This window comes from Microtus oregoni, unplaced genomic scaffold, assembly GCF_018167655.1.
Source record: "Microtus oregoni isolate MIOR12 unplaced genomic scaffold, Mior012 000021F_ref0000039, whole genome shotgun sequence".
Taxonomy (NCBI): domain Eukaryota; kingdom Metazoa; phylum Chordata; class Mammalia; order Rodentia; family Cricetidae; genus Microtus; species Microtus oregoni.
This window is the reverse complement of record NW_024543080.1, coordinates 28,284,296-28,307,732: the sequence shown is the minus strand read 5'-3', so window position 1 is coordinate 28,307,732 and position 23,437 is coordinate 28,284,296. Positions and strand designations below refer to the sequence as shown.

Below are 23,437 nucleotides of genomic sequence, written 5' to 3'. Positions count from 1 at the left end.
CAGAGCACCAGCAGGCACGTCACAGGGCCCAAACCCTGACCTTTGCCGGGGCCTTCACAGCAGGGCCTGGGGCCTGGGCGCCACTCGTTCAAAGTGGCTCATTCTTAATGCGCTCTGACCTAGTGTTACAGCTGGTTTCTAGAAAGGGAACAAAAACAGTGCCTGGAGAAGCTACAGCCAAGCCCTCTTTTAGCCTGGCCTCCGACCACTGGGAAGCTGGCTCCAGATCCGACCCCATCCCCACTCCCAAGAAACCCACCCAAGGGCCGCGGTCCCCGCCCCACCCCTCGGGTTACCTGTTTATACAAGAATTAAGGAGCCCCACGCATTTCAATAGAGCGCTAAGCCTGTTTGCAGGCGCGGAATCGGCCAACAGGAATCGAATTCTGTGACTAAACAAACTAGAAGAGGAAGCGGGCACCACCAGGAACCTCAAGTTGTGATTTCGGGTTGCAGTGTCATGCAACTGAGAAAGAGACAGAAAAAAAACATTGTTTCGCAGGGGGCTACTTTAATTAAAAGAATGCTGTACCATGTTTCCCCCTCTAGTTAAATGGATTAACATGAAGCTTAGAAGACTAACTTCTAATAATAATATACAGTATTAGCCGCCATTGTTAGTGATATTATTGTGTATTATGGCTCTTTTTTTTCTTCAGTAGAGAAGGTGCAGTGAGGTTAGGAGACTCCCGCCCAACGCTGTGCCTCACTATCTGTGAGAATACGAGCCGTCAACCCTGAATTTCTGGAAGACTCTACGGGTGGGAGTTTTGCCTTCATTGTGGACAGTCTCAGGTAGAAGGGAAAATCAAGTCTTTGTAGAGGGGTGTATAATTTTCCCTGCAGTCCATGACGTGCAGAAGTGGACTCTGGGAACAAGTGCCTGTGTCACGGTGCATAGTGACCCTGCGATTTACTCTGTTGGTTAAAAGTCAGTGCTAGGTAACAATGGACCTCAGAAAATGCTTTGAGAACTCATAAATAGCAATACTAAGGAATACTGGAGTCTAAAAAGGAATCCATGCCTCTGCCCTTTGGCTTCCCAATCTCCTTATGCTGAGGCCTGTGTTACTCCGGAGCACTTTCACCCAGTTCACATCAGGTCTGTCCCAATTCTGGAGGTGAGACACTGTCCGTACAGAGGTTAGGTGATCAGTCCAATTTTCCCTGAGCGCGCTGACCTTCCTGTCTAATGGAAAAGCAACGTCTTAACCCCATTAGCAAAAGTAATTCTGAGGCCAGCCAAGAATTCTGAAGCTTTAGCTCCCTTTTGCGCTTTTATCTTTTTAGGCAGCAAATGCAAGTTTAACTGTGTTCTGGATTCTAACTCCAGAACTTTGCCTATGTCAATTGGTTGCACGTGTGTGCAGGGAATCACTGATTGTAGGACCCCCAGTTCCTGCACTGTTCGTTCCTAGGGGTTGATACAGCCAGGCAGGAACCAGCACGCAGCTGAGATGGCTTGGAAACCCAGCTCTGCACTAGGCTGAGTGTCCTTGCCTTTCCGTCAGGACCTCAGCCTGAAGAGACTCGTTAGTGTCAGGGACATTCTGAACTGGAGGAGTCAGAATAGGTTTAAACCTTGAGGAGCAAGGACCATGAATAATAGACTAAATTAATAGTTCTCAGCCTGGGCATTGAGGCCCCTTTGGGGGGTCACCTATCAGATATCCTGCATACCAGATATTTACATTACGGTTCATAACAGTACCAAACTTACAGTTTGCTGGTGGGTGTGGTCACCACAACATGAGGAACTGTATTAAAGGGATACAGCATTAGGAAGGTGGAGAACCACTGGAATGAAGTCCAGCAAGGTGTCTTTTAAGGTCAGGAATATACACAGCAAGACCCTGTGTCCACAAGAAAGGAAGGGAGAGGAAGGGAAGAAGATGGAGGTGCCATAGCTCAGAGGTTGAGCACTTGGCTAGGAGGGAGGTGAATGTGTGGAAGCCCGTGGAAGCTAGGTGGAAGCCCGTGGAAGCTAGGTGGAAGCCCGTGGAAGCTAGGTGGAAGCCCGTGGAAGCTAGGTGGAAGCCCGTGGAAGCTAGGTGGAAGCCCGTGGAAGCTAGGTGGAAGCCTAGCTGCACCTGGGAGCAGAGCCCAAGGTTCCCAGAAGCCAGATAGCAAGCCGAGTCTTACTTGTCCCCAAATGCTCGAAGGCGACCTGACCGTCCATGCCTGTTGTTCTGTTCTGCCCGCTGGCTGGCACAGTGAACTGGGTAGGCCACAGTTTGGCTCATCTGTGAAACACAGTGTGGCGCTGTAGTCCAGGCTGGCCTGGAAGGTGCTATCTTCCTGCTTCAGTTCCCAAGGGCTGGAATTGCATGCACGCACTTCCAAGTGGGTGCAATTCCTTTGTGAGTTGTTTTTGACTGGGGAGGGAGGGAATTGAGGAGAGGGTGGAGACAAGATTTCATGTAGCCCTGGCTAGCCAAGCAAAACATGGAGAATTCTTTATCCTACTCTCCATTCCTCTCCCTGGGAACTTGGCAAAGATAACACAGACTCTGTTTGTTGTTTGTTGTTTCTCTGTGTGACGGTGCTGATTGTCCTGGAACTAGCTCTTGTAGACCAGGCTGGCCTTGAATTCACAGAGATCTGCCTGCCTCTGCCTTCCGAGTGCTGGGATTAAAGGCGTGTGCCACCACTGCCTGGCCAGATTTTTTTTTTAAATTAAAAAAAAACTATTTTTTACTATATTGCCCAGGCTGACCTTGAACTTATATACTTAAGTCACCTTCCTATGCCAGTGCAACGATGCCTGGCTAAAATAAACTTTTTTAAATGACAGACTATGGAAAACTAAATATAAGCTTTTGTTATTTCTGTTTTGTGGCTGACCTTCCTGCCACCTAAGTCCCACTCTCCGAATCATTTAAGGCTTGAGACTCCTGACTTGGGCCTTCTACTTCTGTCCCATTCCGCCTCAGAGGCAATTTTCTAGAATGAGCACCAAGAACATGAAGATTTGAATCCTGGGCTGGGGAGTTGGCTCAGTGGGTAAACACTTGTTGCACAAGTGTGGCAACCTGAGTTAGAACCCACAAAACCCACATAAGCCAATGCTGCTATGCTGAGACAGGAGGCAGGAATAGGAGACTCCCCCCCAGAAGCCTGCAGGCCAGCTGGCCTGTCCCTCACCATGGCAAACAACAAAGAGATTCTGTCTCACGCAAGTTGGAAGGCAAGGCCCAACACCCAAGGTTGTCCTCTGACCTCCACGCATGCTTATGAACATACACACATACAAGCTTGATCATACATACACAATTCATGTATGTATGTCAGACGCACATATACACAGAGAGATTCGATCTCAGTTTAACCTCTTTGCTGAATGGTGCTGCACAGACTGCTGAGCTACTCTGAGCTCCAGTTCCCTCGTCTGTGAAACAACATCTACCCTCTGGGTCTTTAGGAGTTAAGTGAGAGGTGAGTTCTCAACATGGTTCCTGGCACTTAGAAAATACACAGGAAATGGTATTTCCCTTGGTACCTGGAAAACACCTACTCCATGGCTCTCAAAAGAATTGTCTTCCCTATATTTAAATTTTAGCCCAGTGCTATGCCAAGACATTCTCATTAAAAGAGGCAAGCCTCGGACCTTTGTAAAGAACCACAATGTAATAAGAACTACTCATGCATGCAACGCTTCCAAAGACGCATTAATTATCAGTTCTGATCACCACAGCTGTGTGTAGTAAGATGGGTAAGGCACAAGTCGTGCACGTGCTCAGATAAGAAGACCGAGGCTGGCGGCGATTTCTCCAAGCCTCTACCATGTGACTGAGGCCGAGCTGTGGTTTCTCACTAGTCCACGCTATGGAAGCTGTGGCTGCTTTTCCTGCACCCAGTTGAGGAACAGATGAAGGGAGCTGAAAATGGTGGCTTTTGACCAGATGTGGGGACCAATGCCTTTAATTCTAGCACTCGGGAGGCAGAGAGAGGCGGGAGGATATTTAGGAGTTCAAGGCCAGCCTCAGCTACCTAGTCTAAACAGCAAACTTCAGGACAGCCAAGGCTACGTAGTGAGTCCCTGTCTACTGTGTCTTAAGTTATTTCTTTTCCAAACTTCACCTTATGGATGATGGCAGAATCTGTCTGTTCACTTTGACGATTGAATGGCTACACACATACACAGAGGTTTTGCTCACCAATCATTTTGTTTTCTTTTCTCTTACTACTGGGGAATGAAAACCCAGAACTCCCTACATGCTAGACAGACATTCTACCACAGAGCTACATCCCTTAGCCCGACTTAACTTTTCAATATGTAATAGTTATTTCTCTTAACTGTTCCGTGTGATGTCTAAGGGACCGTGTGCAAAGAGCTTAAGTCGGTGCCTGGAACAGGGTATCAGTGGCCCTTGTTTCTCTACATAGCAATATTTTGCCATAATCACAATGAAGTCATGATAAATGACTGAGTTTCTTGGTTGGGCTAGGGTAGGGACACTTATTTCTCATGGGAGTTGATTATATTATCAAGATATAATAAAAGTAATTTTATTTCCTTCTTCTCACTTTCATTTCTTTCAATTTTATCTGTACCAAGCAAGTTTTGGTAGATGAGAGATAAAACCACCCACCTGGGCCCCGAACTCTATGGAGACTGGTAATATTTTCCTCATCATTTAAAAACTGAATCCAACATTAATGTAGAACATGCAACCAAACTCAAAGTCCTCTCTTCCCCATCATAAAAAAAAAAAAAACACTTAATATCCAACTTTAATACTAAATCCCCCACTGGATCTAATATGTGCAAATACAAGACATATTATCCCCTCCCCAAACACTCTAAACCAGTGGCCAGACCCTGACCATAGTCACTGCCCACAGAGTGCAGAGGGCCATTCAGAAATCTATTAGAAGGAGTCTGGCTTGGCAGTTTTCATGGCACACTGTAGGAGGGCCTCTAACTGAATTTTAAAAATGTACTGAGTTCACAAAAAAGAGAATTAAGTGTAGCAGGGGTTCCCTCTGAACATTAATCAGAAGCCCAATCCTTCATTTTGCAAAAGGACTTCGACAGGAGTCCCTTGACCTTCGTCCCTCTCGCACAAATGGCTCTGCCAAAGACGGCCCCGCTGAGAGGAGGGAGCACTAATGTAAATTATAGGCCCTTAAAGACCCACTCAAGACCAAAACAAGTGCCTCAGTTCCTTTGTATCTCTTTAATACTTATTCCCCCACCAGATCTCCCGATTTCTGCTTATTTTATAAAGGAAACAGCCACACACAAGAATTCAATAAACCTGCAGAACTTACCAGAAGAGACTGCCAACCTAAATTTGCTAATATTTATCAACAGTTTCTTAAAGTGTTTGCCAGACAGTATCGTGTGCTTCACATATACTAACTATGTAAACCTTACAGGAATGCCATGAGGTAGAGACCACTGTGATGTCAGTATCGTGTGTGCCACATATACTAACTATGTAAACCTTACAGGAATACCATGAGATAGAGACCACTGTGATGTTCCTGTTAATAATGAGGACATCAGCACACAGAGCAGGGAGGTGACACAGCCAAGGACCCACAGCTGGAACGCGGCAGAGCCAGGCAGTCTGGCCTTATGGTCCTAACCGTGCCAGCCCATGGCCTCTCACAGGATGCCATTTTTGTCTAGGACTGCACCATATGAATCTGGGTGGCTATCCTCCCGGCTGTATCCAATGGGGCCAAGCAGAGTGCTCAAGTGAGGTGCGGTGGCATCTGCTTGTAATCCTAATTCTTAGGAGGCTAAGGCCAGAGATTGCTTCAAGATTGAGGCTAGCCTAGGCTACATTGCAAATTCAAGGCCAGGAACATGGCAAGACCCTTGGGAATGGGGGAGGGTATTGTGGAATATTACTTTGACTATGTAAAGGTGTGTTATGTTTGTTTATGCTGCATTTGTTTAACGATAGAAAGATGTATTGCTTTGCCTGCCTAAGGCACCTGATTGGTCTAAGAAAAAGCTGAACCAACCATAAACTAGATAGTAGAGGGATAGGCAGGGCTGGTGGGCAGAAAGAATAAGTAGGAGGAAGAAATCTAGGCTGGCCGGGCGATGGTGGCACACGCCTTTAATCCCAGCACTCGGGAGGCAGAGGCAGGCGGATCTCTGTGAGTTCGAGACCAGCCTGGTCTACAGAGCTCGTTCCAGGACAGGCTCCACAGAGAAACCCTGTCTCGAAAAAAAAAGAAAAAAGAAAAAAAAAAAGAAATCTAGGCTGATGGAGAACAAGGGAAGAGGAAGAAAGAGAGGGAGACATTTGGGGCCAGCTAGGCAGCCACCAGCCAGCGAGACATGGAGTAGGACATACAGAATGAAAGAAAGGTAAAAAACCCTGAAGCAAAACTTAGATGAAAAGAAACAGGTTAATTTAAATTATAAGAGCTAGCAAGAAATGCGCCTAAGCTGAGGCTGAGCATTTATAACTAGCAATAAGTCTCCGTGTTGTGATTTGGGAACTGCTAGGTGGCCCAAAAGAAAACCTGTTTGGCGGGGGTGGGGGAAGGGGCTGCTGCTGGGGAGGCAGGACAGGACACAACAAAGATAGTGCCTAGCACTGAGTAGAAAGTGTGGCTCCACATCTAAACACTAGGGTTCCAAATGCTCCAGCAGGGTATCAGGGAAGTGGAGTCTAGGGTTCCAAATGCTCCAGCAGGGTATCAGGGAAGTGCAGTCTAGGGTTCCAAATGTTCCAGCAGGGTATCAGGGAAGTGCAGTCTAGGGTTCCAAATGCTCCAGCAGGGTATCAGGGAAGTGGAGTCTAGGGTTCCAAATGCTCCAGCAGGGTATCAGGGAAGTGGAGTCTAGGGTTCCAAATGCTCCAGCAGGGTATCAGGGAAGTGGAGTCTAGGGTTCCAAATGTTCCAGCAGGGTATCAGGGAAGTGCAGTCTAGTCCAGCTCAGCTCTGGTTTAGGTCGTGTGTGAGAATGACTGAAGGGTGATTAAAGGCTCTGACTGTAACTTACAAATAAAACTCTTGACTAGTAGTGTTGCTTCAAACCCTTGGTTCAGTTTTCCTAACAACTAAAAACGAACAAACAGAAAACGTTCAAGGTTGAGGAGTGTGTTCTCAAAGGTTTTAATCTGACTTGTACCATAGGGAATGATCATTTTACAGAAAAGAATTAGGCCGGGCGGTGGTGGTGCACGCCTTTAATCCCAGCACTCGGGAGGCACAGGCAGGTGGATCTCTGGGTCTATAAGAGCTAGTTCTAGGACAGGCTCCAAAGCTACAGAGAAACCCTGTCTCGAAAAACCAAAAAAAAAAAAAAAAAAAAAAAAAGAATTAGCTGCACATAAGGCCATAAAAACCACATTAAAATGATGTGAACAATGTAAACACTACCAGGTATGATGACCCATCCCTATAATTCTAGGGTTCACATGCTGAGGCAGGAAGAGCTTGTTTGAGGTCAACCTTGTCTGTGAAGCAGAGATTCTGCTTCAGAGTTTTGTAAAAAATGGAGCTACAGAGATAGCTGGGTGCTAAAGAGTGCCTGTTCTTCCAGAGGACCCAAGTTCAGTTCCTAACACCCACATAATGTGACTCACAACCGCCTTCAGCTTTAGTTCTAAGGAATCCAACATCCTCTTCTGGTTTAAGTGAGCACCCATAATGCATTCCTGCATACACACACGCGCACACACACACACACACACACACACACACACATACACACACACATACATAATAAAATAAAAGTTTGAAAAAGTACATTTTTAAATTTTTTATTTATTTTTATTTACTTATTTAGTGTGTATGTGCATTGTGGGGGCACTTGTGAAAGTTGGGGGCATCATGTGGGAGTTAGCTTTCTCCTTTCTCTATGTGAGTCCCAGGGATCAAACTCAGGTCATGTGCTTAATACATGTGCCTTTACCCAGGGAGCCATCTCACCAGCCCCCAAAGTGAACATTCTTATCTTTGCTTCTATTGTTTCACTGCTTGGAATACCTTTGGTTTCATATTCTCCATCCATTCATCAGCCTAATTCACTCCATCCGTCCATCAGCAGGGTATACTCCATCTGTCCATCAGCAGGGTACACTCTATCCGTCCATCCGCAGGGTACACTCTATCCGTCCATCAGCAGGATACACTCCATCCGTCCATCAGCAGGATACACTCCATCTGTCCATCAGCAGGGTACACTCCATCTGTCCATCAGCATGGTACACTCCATCCACTCATCAGCAGGGTACACTCTATCCGTCCATCTGCAGGATATACTCCATCCGTCCATCAGCAGGGTACTCTCCATCCGTCCATCAGCAGGGTACACTCCATCCGTCCATCAGCAGGGTACACTCCATCTGTCCATCAGTAGGGTACACTCCATCTGTCCATCTGCAGGGTACACTCCATCGGTCCATCTGCAGGATACACTCCATCCATCCATCTGCAGGGTACACTCCATCCGTCCATCACAAGGTACACTCCTTCCATCCATCCATCTGCAGGGTAGCCTCCATCCCATCCACAGTGTAAGCACAATAGTTAAGAATACAGTTGGCCAAGTGTGGGGTCACACGCCTATAATTCCAGTTTAGGAGGATCAAGAATTCAAGTTTGCCCTGGTTCTCTGAGACCCTACCACTTGACCTTCCCTCCAAAAGAACACAGTCTAGAGCCAAATACCAAACCTGTTCCCTGTCCCGATGCCCTATGATCAAGTCTCCTGACGACTGGGGTCTTTAGACTCCTCGTTGCTACCCATCTCATTAGAGAGGTTCCATGAATGGCATACAGGGTGCTGGGAACAGAACCAGCTAAACTCCATCTTGGCATTTTGTGTTATGATTGTTTACATGACCTTAAATCCTTTGTTTTGTTTTTGTATTGAGGGAATCTTTTGCTCTTGTTTTGAGATAGAGTCTCAGCTAGCCTAGACGAGCTAGCTTCAGAGAATGAGGGATGAGCTTGAATCCATGGACTCTTAATTTTCCTGCCTCCACTTACGTCAAATGCTGAGATTGCAGAAGTACACCACCATGCCTGGCTCTGTCTATTCTTTTATCCCCCAATTAGGTAATACTATGTGTCAGACTCTGTACATCATGCTAGAGATAAAAAAGAGAAATGAGACTTAGCTCTTATCCTCAAGGAACGCATATATTTAGAGAGAAGTCAACAACCAGCCAATGGCCATACAGCCTGGAAGCCCAGGAGGCTGTGAGAGGACTCACACATTCTAAAGAGCCAATTTGGAGAGATGAAAGCAGAGCTGAGAAGCGTGAGGGTAGCTTGAGTTAGCCAGGTTTAAAAAAAAAAAAAAAGAGGAAAAGTACCCTCAGCAAGCCACCAAGAAACCAAAGAGATGCAGGACGTGAGTGCGCGGTGGAGTTCTCTGGGGCTAGAGGATGAGGTGACGGAGGAAAGGAAACTGAGAGGGTGGTGAGCTGGTGGCCATAGGGAATCCTGTCTGCCATAATGAGAGTGCTTGCTTGTTTTAGGGCAGGGTCTCATTATTGTAGCCCAGGGCGCCCCTCAGATATGTTATGCTTCTAACCTCTGCCCAGGTTCCGGGACTACAGGCAGACAGCAACACACCCGTCTACAGAAAGGTTTTCTTTTATGTGGATGTATGTGTGTATGGTGTATGTTTTATTGTATATGTGCATACATGTGTAGGGTAGATGCGTGTGAGTGCACACACGGAAGTCGATTCATTGCCACCCCCTTCAACCCCACTGCTCACATGTTAGCGTTAGAGATACACAGATCACATCTGACTTGTTTGTTGTTTTGTGGTATAGATATTTTATTAACACTCACGTATATGCACTATGTGTGCCTGTTGCATCCCCTGTACTGGGAGAACTGGGGTTACCCATGGTTGTGAGCCACTCTGTGGGCACTGAGAATTGAACGCAGGTCCTTTGCCAAGAGCCACAGTGCTCATAACCACTGAGCCATCTCTCCAGCTCCCCCTTTAACATCGGTGCTGGGGATCTATAATTGAGTCCTCCTATGCAGCCCCAAGGTTTTCATGTCCTGCTGGGTTGAGAGCATGGTATCAATCCCAGGACTCAGAAAAAGCCAAGTCAAGAGGATGTGGGCTTTGAGTCCAGCTGGGGCTACATAGTGAGACCCTGTCTCCAAAACAAAACAAAATAAATGGAACATATCGGTGTGGGCCCACGGTCATGTCAAACTAGAGGAAGAAGATAGGATTCAAGATGTACTTGAGGGTAAAAGTTACAAAGCGTAGTGACCAATCAGGTCATGGAGGAGAGAAGAGATCGAAGATTAGTAGAAATACTGAATCAGTTACAGTTCATGTTTCTGAGTCACAACACTATCGTTTCTCCTTGCCCAGTGTTTCCACTTTCTCTTCCTCTGTAGTAATAAGGGCGGCGGGGCTGCGTCCCCAGCACCCCGGCTGCCTGGCTAGCTTATGCCCGAAATAACAACACACAAACTGAATTCATTTAATCACTGCTTGGTCCATTTCTATCTAGCCTCTTCTAGGATAATTCTCACATATTAATTTAGCCCATTTCTAATCATCTGTGTAGCGCCCCTAGGTGCGCTTACCGGGAAGATTCTAGCCTATGTCCATCCTGGGTCGGAGCTTCATCGCGTGCATCTGCCTGGGAGCTGAGAGCATGGTGTCTCTCTGAGGCGTCTGCTCCCGAGAGGAGAGCTGTGGAGTCTGAGCTCACTTCCTCTTCCTCCCAGAATTCTGTTCTGTTTACTCCTCCCACCTATCTTCTAACCAATGAGGGCCAAGCAGTTTCTTTTTATTTAACCAATGACCTTCCTCCATCATTCCTCTTCTTTTTCTTCTTTGTCTTTTTCCTCACACAGGCTTGTCTGATGGGCAGTACAGGATTACTTAAACTCCTGCCCCTTCTGTCTCTACTTCTTATGTATGAGGATTACAGGCATAATCCAGAACTCCCAGTCTACAGGGTACTTTTTGAAGTAAGAACTTAAGAACACTGATAAACAAGGAAAAAAGCCGGTCCAGCCAGGCACAGTAGACCGCACAAGTAATCCTGGCACCTGGGAGGTGGAAGAAGGAGGGTTAAGAGTTCAAAGCAACTTTATTGACATAGTGAGGCCAGGCTGGGCTATGTAAAATCTTTTCTCAAAACAAAATAAGACTTGAGGTCCCTAGCTGGGCAGTGGTAGCACACACCTTTAATCCCAGCATTTGGGAGGCTGAGGCAGGCCGGTCTCTGAGTTTGAGGTCAGCCTGGTCTACAGAATGAGTTCTAGGACAGTCAGGGCTACACAGAGAAACCCTGTCTCAAAAAAACAAACAAAAAAAAAAAGAAAAAGAAAGGAAGGAAGGAAGGAAGAAAGGAAGGAAGAAAGATAGTGTTGAAATAGGGGCGGCGGGGCTGCGTTCCCAGAACCCCGGCCGCCTGCCCGGCTAGCTTATGCCCGAAATAACAACACACAAACTGTATTCATTTAAACACTGCTTGGCCCTTTAGCTCTAGCCCTTACTGGCTAATTCTGATATCCCGATCAACCCATCTCTAATAATCTGTGGGCACCGGTCTTACCGGGAAGATTCTAGCCTATGTCCATCCTGGGTTGGAGCTTCATGGCGTGTGTCTGCCCGGGAGCGGGGCATGGCGTCTCTCTCAGGCGTCTGCTCCCGAGAGGAGAGCTGTCGAGTCTGAGCTCACTTCCTCTTTCTCCCAGCCTTCTGTTCTGTTTACTCCACCTACCTATGTTCTAACCAATAAAATGGGCCAAGGCAGTTCCTTTATTAGCCAATGACCTTCCTCCATCATTTCCCCTTTTTCTGTTTAATCAAAAGAAAAGGAAGGCTTTAACTTTAACATAGCAAAATTACATATAACAAAACAGTTATCAAGTAAAAGTTACAGTTACAATATTTATATCTATTTTATCTTTTATCATAACAATGGAAAACTATAACTATAACTATCTATTCCTCAACTCCAAAGACTCCAGAAGAATACAGTATTACCTAAGCAAACAAAAAGTAAGCAATTTTCAAAACTCTAGAAGTGACAGAGACATCTCGCTGCCTGTACAAGTCACCCAAAGTTCCTCTGTACGGTTGGGGCATCCATCTTCGGCCTACAGTCCCATAGTTTCCAGCAGACATTTCCACAAAGCAGGAAATTTCAAAGGCAATCACTATCTGCTTGTCCTGAAGAATGTCTTGCAGACTCTTTCATGAATCAGGAACCCTGAAAGACCATCTCACCTTTAGGCAAATTTAGTAGTCCTCTCTCTGTGGGTTCTCTGTGTCCAGTTTTTGCAATAGTCCAGGTAAGAACATTTTCTCGCCCAAATGGCTATCAAACTCCATAAGGATCCTCTTCGATGCCCATCTTTCCTCTTGAAGTAGATTGGTGCTGCCAGGAGCAGAGTGTCTCATTGTCATGAAAAGTCCTCAGTTATTAAAACATTAAATGTCCTATTCTGTAATCTTTGAAAGACATGAAGAATGTCTATCTAAAATATATCTCTATATATCTAGAAAATATTAACTAACATGACTACAAACTTGACTATTATGATTATCTATTAACTACCTATATACATTACATTTTTAAATGAACTACACAATCACAATACCTTAATAAAGATCAGAAATACATATACATATAACAAAATTGACCTTAAATCTCTATCAATAAAGCAAAATCTATACTAATGCAAATTATCCATATCTATATCATATCCCCCTTTAAATGTAAAAGAACATTTATAAACATTTTTTGGAATATGGCACAGTTATTTCTCTCCAAACTGCTTGCTGCTGAATGGGGGTGTCATTAATTAGGTCTTTCATGGTATAACCTATGTGCGAGTTTCATCTCAGTTGGCAGTTGAGCAAAGCAATTTTCTGAAGATGTTCACAACAACCCTTCAGGAGGGCGTGGTCCATCATACCATATCAGGATAAATGCAATCCACAAGGTCTGATCCTCTGTGAAAACAAAAGAAGAATCTCTTTTCCAAAGTATCATATCCGTAGATCCAAATTCAAAATATCTATGTTGGATTAGTTCAGCAGCATTTATAAACAAATATCTTTTAGTAGCTTTTGCTCTTTCCTCAGCATTCAAACAATTCAAAGAGAGCATAATAGCATACAGTATCAAAATTCTCTGTCTATTTTCCATCTTTGTGCAGCTTTGTTTTAACCTCTATTTTGTTTATTTTTACTTTTAACTCTTTGCTTTTTGAGACAGGTTCTCTGTATCTTTGACCTGAAGTAACTCTGTAGACCAGGCTGTCTTTGAACTCTCAGAGATCCGCCTGTTTCTGACTCCCAGGCATTCGGGATTAAAGGTGTACACTACTACACCTTGAACTCACAGAGATCTGTTTGTCTCTGCCTTCTAGGCACTGGGATTAAAGGCGTGTGCTACCACACCTTGAAGTCACAGAGGTCAATCTCCCTCTGCCTTCCAAGCGTTGGGATTAAAGGTGTGTACTATCACACACAACAACTCTCTTCCTTTTTTTTTTGTTTTTTACTTTAAGAACTTCAACTTTTAGTCTGCATATATTTTTAACACACTGTAAACCATTTAAAATTTTTCTTTGTGTTTGAATCTCTCTTTACTGTATATCTCTCTTTTTCTGACCACATGAGTCTTTAATTTACCAAGCAATATCAGTAGGATTAAAGGCGTGGCTTTGCCAGCTAGATGTAGCCCATTCCTTAGCTTTCCAGCCTCATGGCTGAGGTACTGGCTGTAGCCATGTTTACTGCCACAACTCTATGGCATTTCAAGGTCCCTGCCAGCAAGGGAGCTTCAGCAGCCTGTGCGCACAAACCGCACAAACCGCCTGCGTAAAAGAGTCAGAGTTTGCTGGGCGATGGTGGCACACGCCTTTAATCCCAGCACTCGGGAGGCAGAGGCAGGCGGATCTCTGTGAGTTCGAGACCAGCCTGGTCTACAGAGCTAGTTCCAGGGTAGGCTCCAAAGCCACAGAGAAACCCTGTCTCGAAAAAGAAAAAAAAAAAGAGTCAGAGTTTGCCCTGGCAGGACAGCCCAGAAAGCTGGTATTTTTAAACGGCGCAGCTTTTTTCCTGCTACGGCTGAAAACCGAAAAGCATGTGTTCAGCTTTTCGTCAACACTGTTTAAGTGTTTCGTGGCAGGACCTCTTAAAAGAGCTGCAGGGTTTTGCAGCTAAAGCTGAGTCAGGAAGCCTCTATTAAATTGCAGCTACCAACAAAACATGCTCTTCTCTTTCCCAAGCTTTCTCAGGCTTTCAGTGGATTCAGTTGTCCACGTGGGTGCCATTTGTTGAAATAGGGGTGGCAGGGCTGCGTTCCCAGCACCCTGGCCGCCTGCCCGGCTAGCTTATGCCCGAAATAACAACACACAAACTGTATTCATTTAAACACTGCTTGGCCCTTTAGCTCTAGCCCTTACTGGCTAATTCTGATATCCCGATCAACCCATCTCTAATAATCTGTGGGCACCGGTCTTACCGGGAAGATTCTAGCCTATGTCCATCCTGGGTTGGAGCTTCATGGCGTGTGTCTGCCCGGGAGTGGGGCATGGCGTCTCTCTCAGGCGTCTGCTCCCGAGAGGAGAACTGTGGAGTCTGAGCTCACTTCTTCTTCCTCCCAGCGTTCTGTTCTGTTTACTCCACCTACCTATGTTCTAACCAATAAAATGGGCCAAGGCAGTTCCTTTATTAGCCAATGACCTTCCTCCATCAAGATAGAAAGAAAGAAAGAAAGAAAGAAAGAAAGAAAGAAAGAGAGACAGACAGAGTTGAGGTCCCTAAGACACAGGAGAATTCATTTACCCGCCCATCTGTTTATTTAGTATACATTTATTGTCTACTAAGAATCAAACACTGAGGATACATAGATGAAAAAAGCAGCAAGATCCATTATCTTCATCATGGAAGACAGACATACATAACCGCCCATCATACAAAGTGAGGAGACTATAGCAGTGGATACAAAATGCCAGGTGGAATTCACTGAATTCTGCCGGTGGGAGAAGGGGAAGCGAGTTGAATTTCTTAGAAGGGTAACACATGCTTTTGTTTTTTGAGACAAGATCTATACATATAGCCCAAACTAGCCTCAAACTCTCAAGTCTCCTGCCTCGGCTTTTTTTTTTTTTTTTTTTTATTTTCGAGACAGGGTTTCTCTGTAGCTTTTTAGTTCCTGTCCTAGAACTAGCTCTGTAGACCAGGCTGGTCTCGAACTCACAGAGATCCGTCTGCCTTTGCCTCCCGAGTGCTGGGATTAAAGATGTGTGCCACCATCGCCCGGCAGCCTCAGCTTTTTAAACGCAGCAACTCCAAGTCTGCATCGCACCTCCCAGCTGAGTTGGAAACATTTGGACTGGGAATTCAAAGTGAGAAAGCAAAAGAACCACAAGACATTCTAGCCAGGATACTCGTGAACAAGAAGAGGGTAGGGTGGAGTTAAAGGGCAGAGGCTATCTTCTGTGACAGAAGCTTGACCCTGTGATGAAGTAGCAGGGTTGCCAACTGGAGGGGAGTAGGGACCAGACTGGAAGATTTGAAAGGATGGTGATCCTTGTTCTTATGAGTTGAAAAGATTTTTTGAGTATTAAGTCACATGATCAATGGTGTGTTTTTCAAAAGAAAATGCAAACACAACTTCTGGGTAACAAAGCTTTTCCTAGTGAGATTAAAGACACACATCTACTCACCCAGATAGGGAGCCCACGACAGACTGAAGTGTGGATACCACCAAAGCAAACCAATAAGCTTTATTGAGGATACCTACAGAAGTATGGATGAGGGGTTACTTACAGGAACAGAAATGACCCAAAGACAGCTGCATCTTCAAGGCCCACCCCAGCATGGGTGACAGCTCACAAAAGCTGTCACTTTCTTGTGGGTCCTGCATGTTCAGTTTATATAGCATACCATCAAGCAATCCAGGCAAGAGCAGTTTCTTTCCCAAATGGCTACCCTTGTCACATTGAAGGCAATTTCCATGAGTTTCTTCAGTGCGCATTAACCTCTCTAGAGTAATTGGTGAAAAGCCTAAGTTCTTTTTTTTTTTCATTTTTATTTTCTGTATTTATTTTTATTTATTGGTTTTTCAAGACAGGGTTTCTCTGTAGCTTTGGTGCTTATCTTGAAACTAGCTCTTGTTGGCCTCAAACTTACAAAGATCCACCTGCCTTTGCCTCCCAAGTGCTGGGATTAAAAGTGTGCACCAGGGGCTGAAGAGATGGCTCAGCGGTTAAGAGCATTGCCTGCTCTTCCAAAGGTCCTGAGTTCAATTCCCAGCAACCGCATGGTGGCTCACAACCATCTGTAATAAGGTCTGGCGCCCTCTTCGGGCCTGCAGGCATACGCGGAGATAGACTATTGTATACATAACAAATAAATAAATATTTTAAAAGTGTGCACCACCACTGCCAGGCTAAAGTTGTTTGTTCTCTCTCTCTCTCTCTCTCTCTCTCTCTCTCTCTCTCTCTCAGATTCTTATTTATTTGATATGTATGAAGTGTTCTGCCTGCATGTATGCCTGCAAGCCAGAGAGGGCACCAGATCTCATTATAGATGGTCGTGAACCACCATGTGGTTGCTGGGAATTGAACTCATGACCTTTGGAAGAGCAGCCAATGCTCTTACTTCTGAGCCATCTCCAGTTTTTTCTTTCTTCTTTCTTTCTTTTTGTTTTTTTTTTTTTCAAGACAGGGTTTCTCTGTGTAGCCTGGCTATTCTGGAACTATATCTGTAGACCAGGCTGACCTTGAACCCGCAGAGATCTGCCGGCCCCTGCCTTCAAAGTGCTCAGATTAAAGGTGTGTGCTACCAAGCCTGGCTTTCTCCAACTATTAAAACCTTTTAAATGGTCTTTGAAGTGGTGAAGGATATCTATCTAATTGAAATAATTTCTATATATCTAGAAAATCTCAACTATCATAATTAAAAGTTTGATTATTACAGATGACTATATTAATCTGTTTTTAAAATACATTATATTTTAAATGAGCTTCACAAACACCCTAAAAACCAGCTGAAATACATATACACAAAATTGTATATGTGTAACAAAATTGACCTTAAATATATATCAATAGATCAAGATCCATACCAGTGCAAATATTCATCTCTATATCATATTCCCCTTATTTTTTTAGAAATTGATTTTGACCATTAATCATTTATAACCAACCTTTATAAAGTGAAAATAAACATTTTTTCCCATGATATTTATTGAGCTCTACATTTTTCTCTGCTCCCCTCCTTACCTCTCCCCTCCCCACTTCAATCCTCCCCCAAGGTCCCCATGCTCACAATTTACTCAGGAGATCTTGTCTTTTTCTACTTTCTACTTCTCATGTAGATTAGATCTATGTAAGTCTCTCTTAGTTCTCTATGTTGTCTAAGTTCTCTGGGATTGTGGTTTGTAGGCTGGCTTTCTTTGCTTTATGTTTAAAAAACCACCTATGAGTGAGTACATGTGTTAATTGTCTTTCTGTGTCTGGGTTACCTCACTCTTGTTTTCTAGTTCCATCCATTTTCCTGAAAAATTCAAGATGTCATTAATTTTTTTCTGCTGTGTAGTACTCCATTGTATAAATGTATCACATTTTTCTTCTCCATTCTTCGATTGAGGAGCATTTAGGTTGTTTCCAGGTTCTGGCTATGACAAACAAAGCTGCTATGAACATAGTTGAGCACATGTCCTTGTGGCACGATTGAGCATCCTTTGGATATATACCCAAAAGTGGTATTACTGGGTCTTGAGGAAGGTTGTTTCCTAATTTTCTGAGAAATCACCACACTGACATCCAAAGGGGCTGTACCAGCTTGCATTCCCACCAGCAATGCAGAAGTGTTCCCTTTTCCCCACAACCTCTCCAACATAAGTTGTCATCAGTGTTTTTGATCTTGGCCATTCTTACAGGTGTTAGATGGAATCTCAGAGTTGTTTTGATTTGCATTTCTCTGATGACTAAGGATGTTGAACATTTCCTTAAGTGTCTTTCAGCCGTTTTAGATTCCTCTGTTGAGAGTTCTCTGTTTAGGTCTGTACTCCATTTTTTTTTATTGGATTATGTGGTCTTTTGGTGTCCAATTTCTTGAGTTCTTTGTATATTTTGGAGATCGGACCTCTGTCTGATGTGGGGTTAGTGAAAACCTTTTCCCATTCTGTAGGCTGTCGTTTTGTCTTGTTGACTGTGCCCATTGCTTTACAGAAGCTTTTCAGTTTCAGGGGGTCCCATTTATTGTTTCTCTCAGTACCTGTGTTGCTGGGGTTCTATTTAGGAAGTGGTTCCCTGTGCCAATGCATTCAAGTGTATTTCCCACTTTCTTTTCTATAAGGTTCAGTGTGGCTGGCTTTATATTGAGGTCTTTGATCCATTTGGACTTGAGTTTTGTGCATGGTGATAGATACGGGTCTATTTTCATTTTTCTACATGTTGATATCCAGTTATGTCAGCACTACTTGTTAAATATGCTTTCTTTTTTCCATTTGATATTTTTTGCTTTTTTTTTTTTCAAATATCAGGTGTTTGAAGATGTGTGGATTGATATCCGGGTCTTTTATTTGGTTCCATTGGTCCTCCTGTCTGTTCTTATGCCAATACCAGACTGTTTTCAGTACTGTAGTTCTGTAGTAGAGTTTGAAGTCAGAGATTGTGATGCTTCCAGAAGTTCTTTTATTGCCCAAGATTGTTTTGGCTATCCTGGGATTTTTTGCTTTTCCAAATGAAGTTGAGTACCATTCTTTCAAGGTCTTCGAAGAATTTTGCTGGGATTTTGATGGGCAACATTCTGTTATTTCTAAGAAAGATTTCTTACCTGAAGACATTTTTGATCCTTCATGAGATGAGATGAATCTCTTCCTAACATCACTGTAGTAAAGCTCTCTCAATGAAGCAGGGCAGTGGTGGTATACACCCTTAATCCCAATCCCAGTACTGGGAAAGCAGAGGCAGAAGGATCTCTGTGAGTTCAAGGTCAGCCTGGTATGTGGGGTGAGTTCCAGGACAGCAAGGGCTGAGAAACCCTGTCTCTAAAAACAAAACAAAACCAAACAAACAAAAACAAAAAAAAAGTCAGGCAATGATTTAAGTTTGATTGTGCCTACAGTAACAGAGTGGAGTGAATTACACTGCCCCCCCCCCCCAACATTCATGGACTCTTTGACAGAAAAATCCTGTTAACTGGATCCCCGTGACCTTGAGGTCTGTGTTAGTAGCTCCCTTCAAGGAAGGATTTGTGCACTCTGGATGCTTCTGTTTTCCCTTGTTTACCATTAGGATATTTCCTTTTCCATGGGGATTTTCTGGAAAAGCCACACAACCACTTCAGAAAACCATCCTGTTGTTGAATGACAGGGATAACTTCTGCTTGTTGGCAGTCAGAGCAACTGTTATCCATCTGTGAAGAGAGGGCGCTAGGCCACTCAGTTGGCCAAGGCCAAAGGGAAAGTCCAGGCACCTCTGATAATGCCAGAGCTACAGCACAAGGCCTTGCAGAGAGCTGCCGATCAGGCAGAGCTCCATGGAGGGCTTGCTGGAGCTACACAGGGGAAAGAAAGGTGCTCTGTGGGGTGAGGGACAGAGGAAGCTATAAAATTCTGCATCCTGCCAGCCCTGCCTTTCCAGGTCGCTTCCAAAAGACACATATACTAGGCAATCTAGTGATCTTTGGCATCTGATAATCTTTCAAGGTGCACAGGGAGGGACTCCAGGTAGAATATGGACCTAGCTCTCAGCAATCTCCCTAGTACCTTCAAGGCGGGCTGGGCTCATGAAAATGAAATCAAAATACAAGCTAGGAGTGATCATTCCTATCTGTGATGCCAACACTCCGGAGTGAAGGCACGAGGACAATGGTGAGGTCAAGACCAGCAGGGCCTGTCTCAAAAAGAAAAATGTTAAAATTCATAACAAGAAAAGGCAGAGTTTGGTGGTGGCTCATGCCTTTAATGCCAGCACTTGGGAGGCAGAGGCAGGCAGATCTCTGTGAGTTCAAGGGCAGTCTGGTCTACCTAGAGAGTTTCTGGGTAGTTGAAATTCCACAGCGAGACTCTACCTCAAAACAAACACTATAAATAAATAATAAAGGCAAGGAAAAAAAAATAAAGCAACAACAACCCAGAAATCACAGCTATAAGCCATTGTTCTGATCGGATAAACACAGGCAGGTAAGAGTACCTGAGGTTTCTGAACTTCTAATGCATTCACACCTTATAAATGCTGCCAATAGATCCATCCTGTGTGTTGGTGGGGCTAATGCCTGTGTGCCATTCTGTATTCCGAGACACAGCCTATGTGTTTCTGAACTTGGCACTCTGCTCTATAGATTCCTTAGTGAAAACTGTTTGCTATGAGCTGAAGGCCAGCCTGGTCTACAAAGAGAATTCCAGGACAGCCAGGACCATTATACAGAGAAATCCTGTCTTGAAACCACACCCCCCTCCCCTCAAAAAAAGATCCAGCTCCTTAGCAAGTCCAGTAGCTTGGAAAGTTTGATCTGTTGCTTCACTGCTTCAATGGCCTACCCCTAAATATGGTGTCCCCTCCTGTCTCCAGGTCATTTGTTCTCCTTAGGAGCAGTCAGGACGGCAGCCGCTCTGACATCTGGCTGCATTTACTCTACACTTTAAACGTTGCTTTAGTGGGGGTGGTGGCTAGGAAATGGCTCACTCGGGCAAAGTACTTGCTGTGCAAGCATGAGGTCCTGAGTTCGGATCCTCAGCGCCCACATAAAAGCGGGCAATTACTTGGGGGGCGGCGGTGGCACACACCTATAATCCCAGCACTCAGGGGGCAGAGGCAGGTGGATCTCTGTGAGTTCAAGGCCAACCTGGTCTACAAGAGCTAGTTACAGAACAACCAGGACCCTTTACCTCAAAAAGCAAGAAAGCAAGCAAGAAAGAAAGGACAAAGAAAGAAAAGACAAAGGAAGAAAAGACAAAGAAAGAAAAGACAAAGAAAGAAACAATGAAAAGAAAAGGCTGGAGATTTCCATATGTGATTGTTACTCTAATGCTGGGGCCTAGGAAGAGACAGGAGGATCCCAGAGACTTCCTGACAGTCAATCTAACCAAAAGGAAACCCTGCCGCAAAAAGAGAAAGAGCAGAGGGAAGACAGGAGCGATGGTACTGAAGGGCTGGAGCAATGGCTTCTTGGTTCACATCACCAACTCTTCTTGCAAAGAATCTGCAGTCAGTTCCCAGCTGCCACAACCACCTTCAGGTCCAGGTCTAGGGGATCCAGGGCTCTCTAGTTTCCACAGGCACACACGTGGTGTGTGCACATAAACTCACATAGGCATCCAGACATATACATAAAAAATAAATAAATCTTTAAAAATAGATAAGGTGGACGTGCCTAGAGAAAGACACGTGGTGTCCTCTGGCATCCGTTCACACACGCACGCGCACGTACACTCCACACCCAGAAAGATGAAATGAAAATAAATGCCACCAGCACCCACATGCTCTTCCTGCGGCTTTTCTTTGCCCTAGGTAAAGCGGAGGCGCCCTTGGGAGCAATTCTCCACCCAGCTTTGCCCTCCTGGTGACCTTTAGGTGTGCTCTACAAGGACTCCTGTCACCTCCCCAGTGGCAACTCTGGGCTGCTGCTTCCTGGGACCGTCTAAATGAGCCACGGCACTGCAGTCCTTGTTCCCAGGCCTTCTTCCAGGGATTCCAAACCAGCAGCCCCTTTCTCCCTGGCTTGGCCCTTACGTCATTTATTTCCTGAGCTTCTCCTTCTGGAAGGTTCTGTGACGTCATATCCCACCCATCGAGTACCACCATCCTTGGCTTGAGGGCTTCCTCCCCCTAAGGTCCTGGGCCTTCTTCACACAGCCTTCGACCTGCAATCGTATGTGGGCTTGTTTGACTTTGCTCTCACTAGAAACTATGACTTACTCGTCTTTGTAAACCAAAGCCTCAGCAGGATGCTTTATACAGAGTAGAAGCCCAATAAATATTTGACGAATGAATGAGTCCTCAAGCGTCGCCGATTTCCTGCGTAACTCTGCTCACAGAACGCAGTCAGAAGCCGTCTTCCCGGACCCACAGTCCTGGCCCGGGGCATTCTTCTCAAACCTGGAGAAGAGGTTAGGAGAACTCTGATGCTCCGCCCACAGGGCCTGCCCCTAAGATCTGAGAGGACCTGGACCCTCCCATTCCTTGCCGGGTTGGTCTCCTGGCTGCCTTGCCCAGGAATCCAGGGAGTAAATTGCAAGGGTGTGAAAGAAGCTACGCCTGAGGGCTAGCACAAACAGTGGGCCCACGTTATGAAAATGACTGTAGATAAAGACTCAGGCACCTAAAGGCCTTCAGTCCTCAAAGGGAGCTGCTGTGTTTGCAGTTTCTATCACTGGGTGGTGGTAAAACCCAAACTTGGTATCAGCTGAGGCTGGGTAAATAGCCCCAAGGGGGATGTGATCCTGTGGAGGCGTCCAAAGCAGTTGGTGGAGCCGCAGCTGCAGCTGGTTCACACACCCGGGTCCGCTGACTTTCTGGACCCAGCCTTGGGGATGTTTTAAATGTTTGCTGCCAAGGGAGACCTGATGCCCTCTGAAGACTTCCAGCAGTAGGAACCGATGGCATAGGCCCATCCCTGCAACAGGAGACTTCAAACAAACAAACCGAACCATGCCTCTGAGCCTGGAGAAGGAAAGTGGACCTTCCCTGCTGGGCAGAAAGGGAGAAGAACAAACAGCCTGAGGCATAGGAAATGGGGAGCCAGCAGGGCAAAGTGACCAGAGTTCAGCCATGCTGGCTGTGGGGGCAATAATGCAGAGCATAGCAAGGCAAATAATTAGGTAAGGGGGCAGGGGTTTGGCATTAGGGGCTGTCATGTGACAAGCAGGTGGCACTCATTTATCCCACAAACCAACCCTTTGAGCTCTTGTAGTTATCCTACAAATGAAAGAAAGAAAGAGACCCAGAGAGGTTAAATGACCCATCCCAGGCCTCCCTGCTAATAAGGAATGAAACCTAGGTCAAAATAATTCATATGCAATTCAATACAAAGCACATGATAGCTCTCACGGTTTGATTTAGGTCACGTGTCCAAAGTCCTACCTCAACACTGGGCACATGTTTTTTTCTCCTTTTGCTTTTGTAAGCGCCCTGCCCTTGAGTGCATTGGAAGGTAGACACTACAACTGCAGGGGAGGGAGTTGTCAGAACCAAGTCTAGAGCAGGGTCTAGTTCGGTGGGACAGCGCCCACCTTGCTTGCTTGGGGCCTTGGCTTCCTGTCCCAGAATCACGCATGCACGCAAGAACAGACTTTTGACTCAACTTTTGGGAAATCTCCAAAAAGAAGAGAGGAAGTGGGGGCAGGGTAAGGATGGCTTGCACTTCTACACTTGGTTAGGACCAGAAAGGCCCAGTGAGAGGCAGGGAGGGTGACGTACTACCCTACTTTCGGTTCTGAAGTCTGAAGCAGGAAAGCTGAGCTAGGTCACGAGAAAGCCTCTTACTGCTGTCCTA

General features: G+C 45.2%; 1 long non-coding RNA gene across 1 annotated transcript in view; it reads left to right on the top strand.

The window, feature by feature from the left end:
- LOC121460793 overlaps window positions 1–23,437 on the top strand; it is a 36,576-nt gene that overhangs the window by 415 nt on the left and 12,724 nt on the right. The gene's annotated exons all lie outside the window — the stretch shown is intronic.